General features: G+C 33.0%; 1 long non-coding RNA gene across 1 annotated transcript in view; it reads right to left on the bottom strand.

The window, feature by feature from the left end:
* The window catches only part of LOC134810021 (uncharacterized), a 33,156-nt gene extending 25,196 nt beyond the window's left edge, over positions 1-7,960 (bottom strand). The window contains exon 1 of the long non-coding RNA XR_010157087.1: positions 7,782-7,960. This is a non-coding gene — a long non-coding RNA (uncharacterized LOC134810021). The remainder of the gene's footprint in view (positions 1-7,781) is intronic.
* Positions 7,961-8,278: the final 318 nt, after the last annotated feature.

An 8,278-nucleotide genomic window follows, 5' to 3' on the forward strand; every position in this document is an offset into this window, starting at 1 on the left:
TATTTGAGGTTTCCTGGGATGACCCCCAGAATACGTTCATTTGAATCTTTGTCTGATGATCTGCTTGGGAATACCCAACTAAGACCAAAGAGAAACGAATAATGTACAGGAAAATAAAGATAAAAGGCCTGGAGGCACTCCAAAATAAATGACCAGGTAGAAGAGCATTAGACTACAAAGGGGACAAGCATGATGCATAGACCGGTTATCAGCCTGGGGCAGGATCACTTATTCCCATGAAAAACAAGAAAGCGACAAATGTGATCATTCATTTTATCCAGACCTTTCTGTTCCTACTCCTTTTGGCATAGGAAAGATATAATTCCATGAGAATGGAATTATTCTAAGTAGTAGAATTTGAGTAAATAATGAACAAATAAATACATAATGAGTGAATTAACATAAAAAATACTCCAAAGTATATTTTATAGTTGACAAAGAAGTATATTGGAAATACTGAACCCACATAAAGGAAAACTTATTGTCAATGATATTTTTCCCCAATAAGAATTTTATTTCTTAAAAAATGTTAAGATAAGAAATATTAAAGAGTTTTAATATTGTAGCATACATCATAGATATATAAAGAGTAAAAATATTATTGCTTATAATACCTGACTCTGGAAATCATGTACAGTATATATTTAGGAAGAAGTGAGAGATGTCAGAAGCTACATTTTAAAAGTGTAGCTTGGGAACTTGGAGTAAAATTTCTGAATATTGGATATCTTTTCCATACAACTAAAAGAGAGTACTTTCCTTACAGCCAATATATAAAATATTCCTATTCTCAGACTTAGGATGGTAAATTTTTAGTTGATCTCAGAGCCACTTACCACATTATACGTAGGTTGAAATCATTTAGAATGCATATGAACTTGGTATGAGTGCACAATTCAAGCAGCTCTAAATGACTAAAGTAGCTTTAAATAGGTTCAGTGTAAGAGTACATATTAAAGTTATTATGTCTAAAAAGTATACATTTCAAAGGTTCAATAGTTCAAAGTTCCTCAATATTCATAAACCAATGTCAGGTGACAAATTACCAAATACATTGGTAATATATGTAATCCTAGCCAGTATTTTATACATTACTACAAACACAAGTCCTCACATTTCTCTTAAGGATAAAAAATACATTATTTAAATATCAAATTATTTTTTGTGTCATTATAAGCTAAAGCATCACCTAACAACACTATTGAAGAAGAGAAAATCGTACAAAGTCACGAATAAAGTCATTTTCTCATTGCGTTTAGAAAACAATTCCTTCTCTTCACTCCAATATTTGTTTCCCATTTCCTTTATTTAGTAATAGAAAGAAAAAAACATGTTATTTGGGGTATCCCAATATTTAAATGAATATTATAGTATTTTGATTCAACATATCCTGAGCTTTCCAAGAATGTGGATGACAGACTTATTCATGTCTGTACACAAAGTCCCTCAAAGGATTACTGGATACTACAGTAAATCAGTCACTATTTATAGGACTGTAGGTGTCAGATCCCCTGGTACTGAAAAGGAAAGGAAAGGAAATTGTTACATGGCAGCAGAGAGTCATGGTGTGGAAACAAATTGGAACTTAGGATGAGCCTTAATCAGTTGTAAGCAACCTCGGGCACAGGCTGGGAATAAAGCCCTTGGCCCCATTTCCTGCTCAGGCTACCATTTGGCCAATCAAATATATGATTTCCCACACAATGCTCTCTAAATGTCTGGTAAAATAAAGATGGAAGATATGAAGACATTTGCATCTCCCTTTAATTTATAGAATAATGATGATTTCTGGTCACTTTCCAGCCGTACATAGTAATATGTCTTCTCTTTTCCTTTTTGTCTCTTATTATAATTCACCTAGAGTTCGTTGAGAATTTGAAAGAATGCTATATCCAGGATGTTTTCTGAAGTGGCAATTTTATTTTGGATGGCAGAGACTCTTACCTGATAGTCTTAGCAGCTGCATGACTGTCTGCTAAGCATGGCAGAATCAATAAAATTTGTTTCCTTAAACAAGAAGTCACAATTTTCCTAAACTTAAAGTATCTTTGTCTATTTTGTTAGCAAGTATATGAGTGAGAAGGGCATCATTCAAGATCTTAAGGTAATCACTGTGAATTATTTAGTGAAATAATATGAGGTGGATAAAAATGTCTGAGTACTTGGCACTGAATTATTGACTTAACTCCAGCACTCCATAGCCATAGAGTAGCCAGTTTAAAATTAGCATACAGAAAGATTTTTCTTTGAAAGCTACAGTATAAAATACGTAATGTTGGGAAGACTAGACCAGTTTGTATGTGATTCAATGCACCTTAGCGCCTAGCCAAGGTGGTAAATTTGGGGTAAATTCCAGCATAGGCATAGTTTAGTAAGAGTATGTATTAGGACATGCCAGGAAGAAGTATCCTTTGCAGTTTGTCCAAAGAGGCAATTCCTTTCCTCCCATAATAATACAGAGAGCACTTTTTTCCCAATCTGTAAGAAGGCATAAATAATAGGAACTAGAGGTCTTTCCAGGAATTTGTGAAAAATGTAAGGTAATCTGAAAATAAGGCTAGAGAGAATTCCTACTCTAATGGTAAGGAAACATGTGGATTTATAATGCCTGAAGACTGCAAGGCCGAGAAACTAAGTTCTTAATTGTGAATGGAGCACTTATGCTATCTAATATCTCTAGCAGACAAAGATAAGACATTTTTAAAAAATTACATCAGTTCTTGAAATTAAAGATAGGAGAAACTATAATACAATAAAACGAAAACATTTTCTATCCAAGTCTAAGCTCCTCATCTTAAGGCCAAGCAAAAGGAAATGAGTGCAATGAAGTGAGACTCTGAAGAAAAGTCAAGTTATTACTTCTTCCAAAGCTTCAGGTTATTTATAATCAAAAAGCCACATCTACTTGAAGATAAAAATAAAGTCAGTCAACCATGTATTCAATAAGAGACAACAGAGCTATTCTATTTAAGACAGACTTAATAATGTGGAAAACTATGAGGTCAAAACTTTTCTGATTTGTTTATTATTGTTTTATTATTATTTTGTTCTAATATATTCCTTCTTGGTAATTGGTAGATGAGTTTACTTTATGCTTAGCTCTCCTACAATCAAGAGTTCATGTTTATTGGTGAACTTATTTGATTCTTAACATAATCAAAACCAGATTAAAGGAATATAAGATATAAAATGTCTTAAGACATCATTAAACCCACATTTCTGCTTTCTAATTTTTCCTTTCAGGACAGTAATTTGAAAGAAAAAAATCTTTCCTAAGAATGAAAATGTATTTGGAAATTACTTCTCATTTAGATTATTTTTGAGACTCTAAAGAGAATCTAAAAGAGATTTCAAAATCATTTATCATTTAGATTATTTTTAGTCATAACTTAACATTGGATATATTTTAATTGAGTTATATTGAGTTACTATTAACTCAGTATATATTAATAATAAAATTGAATTAAGCCATTGTGCTAGTCAAAAAGCAAATTTGTCTACATTTGAGAGATACTTCACAAAACATCTTGGTTTCCTAACTACATGATAACTCTACAAATTGATCAAGGAAAGATAAATGAATTATGTGCACTTGCCTTCCTTCCTCCTTCCTTCCTTCCTGCTTTTTCTTTCTTTCTTTCTTTTTCTTTCTTTCTTTCTTTCTTTCTTTCTTTCTTTCTTTCTTTCTTTCTTTCTTTCTCTTTCTTTCTTTTTATGGAGTCTTGCTCTTGTTGCCTAGGCTGGAGTGTAGTGGCACGATCTCGGCTCATTGCAAACTCTGCCTCTGGGGTTCAAGAGATTCTTCTGCCTCAGCCTCCCGAGTAGCTGGGATTATAGGCATGTGTCACCGTGCCTGGCTAAAATTTTTTTGTATATTTAATAAGGACAGGGTTTCACCATGTTGGCCAGGCTGGTCTCAAACTCCTGACCTCGTGATCTGCCCACCTTGGTCTCCCAAACTGCTGGGATTACAGGTGTGAGCCACCGTGCCTGGCCTTGATAATGTACATTTTCAACCAGCCATTTTTGCTACTTATTCTTAACATTTGGATACATTTTATTGTTAATAGTGAGTCGTTCCCTGGCCGTCAGAGAAATGCAAATCAAAACCACAATGAAATACCATCTCACACCAGTTAGAATGGCAATCATTAAAAAGTCAGGAAACAACAGGTGCTGGAGAGGATGTGGAGAAATAGGAACACTTTTACACTGTTGGTGGGACTGTAAACTAGCTCAACCATTGTGGAAGTCAGTGTGGCAATTCCTTGGGGATCTAGAACTAGAAATACCATTTGACCTAGCAATCCCGTTACTGGGTATATACCCAAAGGATTATAAATCATGCTGCTATAAAGACACATGCACACGTATGTTTATTGAGGCACTATTCACAATAGCAAAGACTTGGAACCAACCCAAATGTCCAACAATGATAGACTGGATTAAGAAAATGTGGCACATATACACCATGGAATACTATGCAGCCATAAAAAATGATGAGTTCACATCCTTTGCAAGGACATGGATGAAGCTGGAAACCATCATTCTCAGCAAACTATCGCAAGGACAAAAAACCAAACACTGCATGTTCTCACTCATAGGTGGGAATTGAACAATGAGAACACATGGACACAGCAAGGGGAACATCATACACTGGGGACTGTTGTGGGGTAGGGGGCGAGCGGAGGGATAGCATTAGGAGATATACCTAATGTTAAATGACGAGTTAATGGGTGCAGCACACCAACATGGCACATGTATACATATGTAACTAACCTGCACATTGTGCACATGTACCCTAAAACTTAAAGTATAATAATAATTTTAAAAAGTGAGTCGTTCCTAAATTGAAAATTAGAATTGATTACATTCTTACCTTGATAATCAATCTTAATTAATAGCTAGAAGGAAATTAAATATTTCATAAAATGAAAGTGAAAGAACATGGAAGATACTTGGTAACTTTCCTCAAAATATAACTTTTCTAGTTAAATGAAAATGACATAAATCGTATAATGTGTTCCTGTTTTTTATAAGGAACAACACACAACGTCAGCAAAAAACGAGTTGGAATTTAATCACAATGGAGCCACCGATATTTTCTATTTACCTGTGGAGGTGATACAAAGCTTTATACAGGGAAAACTGGCGATGTTAAGTCACCACCACCGACACCAATAACAACATAACTGAAATGAGAATTTTTGTGAAATGATTTTAGGTGTTGGATAAACTTTTAATAAATCGGAAAATAAGGCATTGAGAGTAGAAACACTAATAATAATACAAGGCAGCATGGTATTACAAGCTGGGAGAGGCCATGTACTTTGGATGTGCTTGGCGGAGAGAGATTTATGCTAGCTGCTTTAATTAGGAATAACTTCATGAAGAAATTGAGATATGATTTACATTTTAAAAAATGGTTGGCAAAAAACAAAAACTGAAACAGAAAGAAAGAGTATCTGCCAGTTTTTAGTATTGGGACTGGAGTGATTGAAATATGATACAGAATGATGTGAAGTGCCCCACCATACAGAGTTGGTGCCTTACCTACTCTCCTTAAAAGTCAACAGAGAAAGCTACCTACAGCCAGCTCTAACCAGCACAGAGACCAGAGCTCTTAGCAAATGAAAAAAAGTCATGTTCAATTAATAGACTTCATTAAGACTAATATCAAAAGGAGTTGCTTAAAACTGAATACAGAGAAGATGTAACACCCAAGAAAATATAGTAAACAAAGTGAAAAAAATTAAGTTAAATATAATTAATATCTGGGAAAAGGCCAAAATAAATCTATATGGAAACATGAAATTAGATATTTGAGCATTTAATATAATTTTTAAAATAAAAAATTGAGCTGGGCCTGGTGCCACAAACCTGTAGTCCCAGCTACTTGGAGGCTTAGGTGGGAAGATCATTTGAGCCTAGAAGATTTAGAATAGCCTAGACAACATAGCAAGACCCTTTGTCTCAAAAAAATAAAAATTCAAAAATAAAAGCTATTATAGATTACACTCATTAAAAACGTAAAATATGACTAAATAAATGTATCAGCCGACAAAAGGATAGGCAGGAATTTCACAGAAGGGAAAAAGTAACAATTCTTGAAGACAATTTTGTCTTTAGCAAAATTGAAGACACACATAGCACACAGGAGCAAACTGTTAGAATATTCACAGCAATATTATTGATAAGAACTAGGCACTTTAACCAATAACACTGTCCTTTGTCATTTGAGTAGGTAAATAAATTGTAAATATTCATAAAATCCTGAGCATAATGACACCTAATATGTTAAGTGGAAAACACTAGTTGAATATTCATAAAATCCTGAGCATAATAACACATCATATGTTAAGTGGAAAACACTAGTTAACCAAGGAAATACTCAAACTTACCCATGTAAATTTTTACAACTTTTAAAATTAAATGAAAAGTTTAAGAATACATACATATTTGGTGACTGTAAAGAAAATGAAGCTCTGATTAGTAGAGAATACAAGATAGTACTTATTACTGAGGGTGGGTAAATGCAACCAGATAACGGGAAACAGGGAACTTCAAAATTATTAGAAATATTTCTTTACTTATTCTGAATTATGGATGTGATGAGTTTGATAAACAAATTTGGTGCATTAAAATTGAGATAAACTTTTGATTGCATATTTAATGTACATCTAGAATTTTCTAAAGTAAATGAAAAGAATATGATAAATTGAAAAATATATTAGGTATATGAAGATGGATTCTAATAAGATATTCGAGCTAAATGAAAAATGAGTGAATAATTGTGTAGGAAATTTAGAATAAAATAAACCAAATATCTAATGATACGGTAAATTACTCATGTTCCTAAATCTGAAAAATGCAAATTCATGAAAAAATAAAATATATTTTATCACTTATCAAAATGGTAAAAATGAAAAAAAATGCTAAGCTCTTGCAGAGATAAGGAAAAAGGAGGAAGAAATATGATAAATAACTTTGGAAAGCCATCTATCACTATTTAAGTTATAAATACACCAAATGTTAAACTGAGTAATCTCATGCCTGGGAATCAGATTCAAAGAAATAAATCTACCAGGTTATAGTGAAAATGGGATGCTACATACTGTGCTTATCTAGAATGCACGTGCTAGAATCCAACACTTGTTATATATTTGGTCTTGGAAAATTTACTTATCCTCACAGTATCTCTTCTCTTTATCTGTTATGTAATTATAGCACTTTGTGAATAAATTTTAGTATTTCATTTTAACACTGTTGGGAAGAGTATATATATATTTATAAATATATATATAATTATATCACACATATACACGATGTTGTTAATATTGATAATAGAAATGGGGATTTTGATGATCAAAAACATAGATGTTGATGATTAAAAATAGCAGGTATAATAGCATTTATAAATGTTACATATTCAAATATGACGTGTTTATTTACACATATGCATAAATGAGATGTATAAAAGGATAGTTAAAAAGAAAGATAAAAGTAAACATAATACAAACTTAAATAGATAAGCTTGAAAAATTGAAAGATGGGGGATATGATCAAAGCAAAACAATAAATAGAGGCATGGTTTGCTGAACGATTGTACCCCATAAATATGTTTAATTATAATGTACCAATAAAAGGTTTCAATTTATTTTAGATTGCTGTTTTCTTTAGTTTATGTGATAGCTGACAACTACATAGCAATTCTTTTCCTGTGTTTCCTCTTTTGACATCTCTGTCTAACCAACACAGCAAATCATTTAATTTCTACTCACCTCACATTCTTCGGAAAGACTTCTCTTACTTTCCCACCCAGTGCTTTTTAAAATTTCTTTCCATGACATCACTTTTTAAAAGAAAACCTTAAAACAATAACCATGAAATTGGCTAAAACAAAGACAAAATTACGATTAACAAATAGTAATGGTCTGAAACTGTGCTAGAGCTGACTCGTAACGGCTTGTGAGAGACAATATTTAAATTTTCAGAAATTTTGTAAGCCAGTTGACATCATAGTGGTAGCTTGAAATCAACAATAGTGAGTATATTTATTTCCTAAGGCTGGTGTCACAAGTAACACAAATCGAGTGATGTAAACAACAGAAATTGATGATCTCACAGTTCTGGAGGCTGAGATCACAGTGCTAGCAGAGCAACCCTCCATCTGAAGCTTCTAGGAAGGATTAGTTCTCTTCCTCATTCCTAGCTTCCTGTAATTCCTTGTCTTATGGCACCATAATTCCAAACATTACATGGTGTTTCTCTGTGTATG

The sequence above is a fragment of the Pan troglodytes genome, chromosome 4 (assembly GCF_028858775.2).
Source record: "Pan troglodytes isolate AG18354 chromosome 4, NHGRI_mPanTro3-v2.0_pri, whole genome shotgun sequence".
Classification (NCBI taxonomy): domain Eukaryota; kingdom Metazoa; phylum Chordata; class Mammalia; order Primates; family Hominidae; genus Pan; species Pan troglodytes.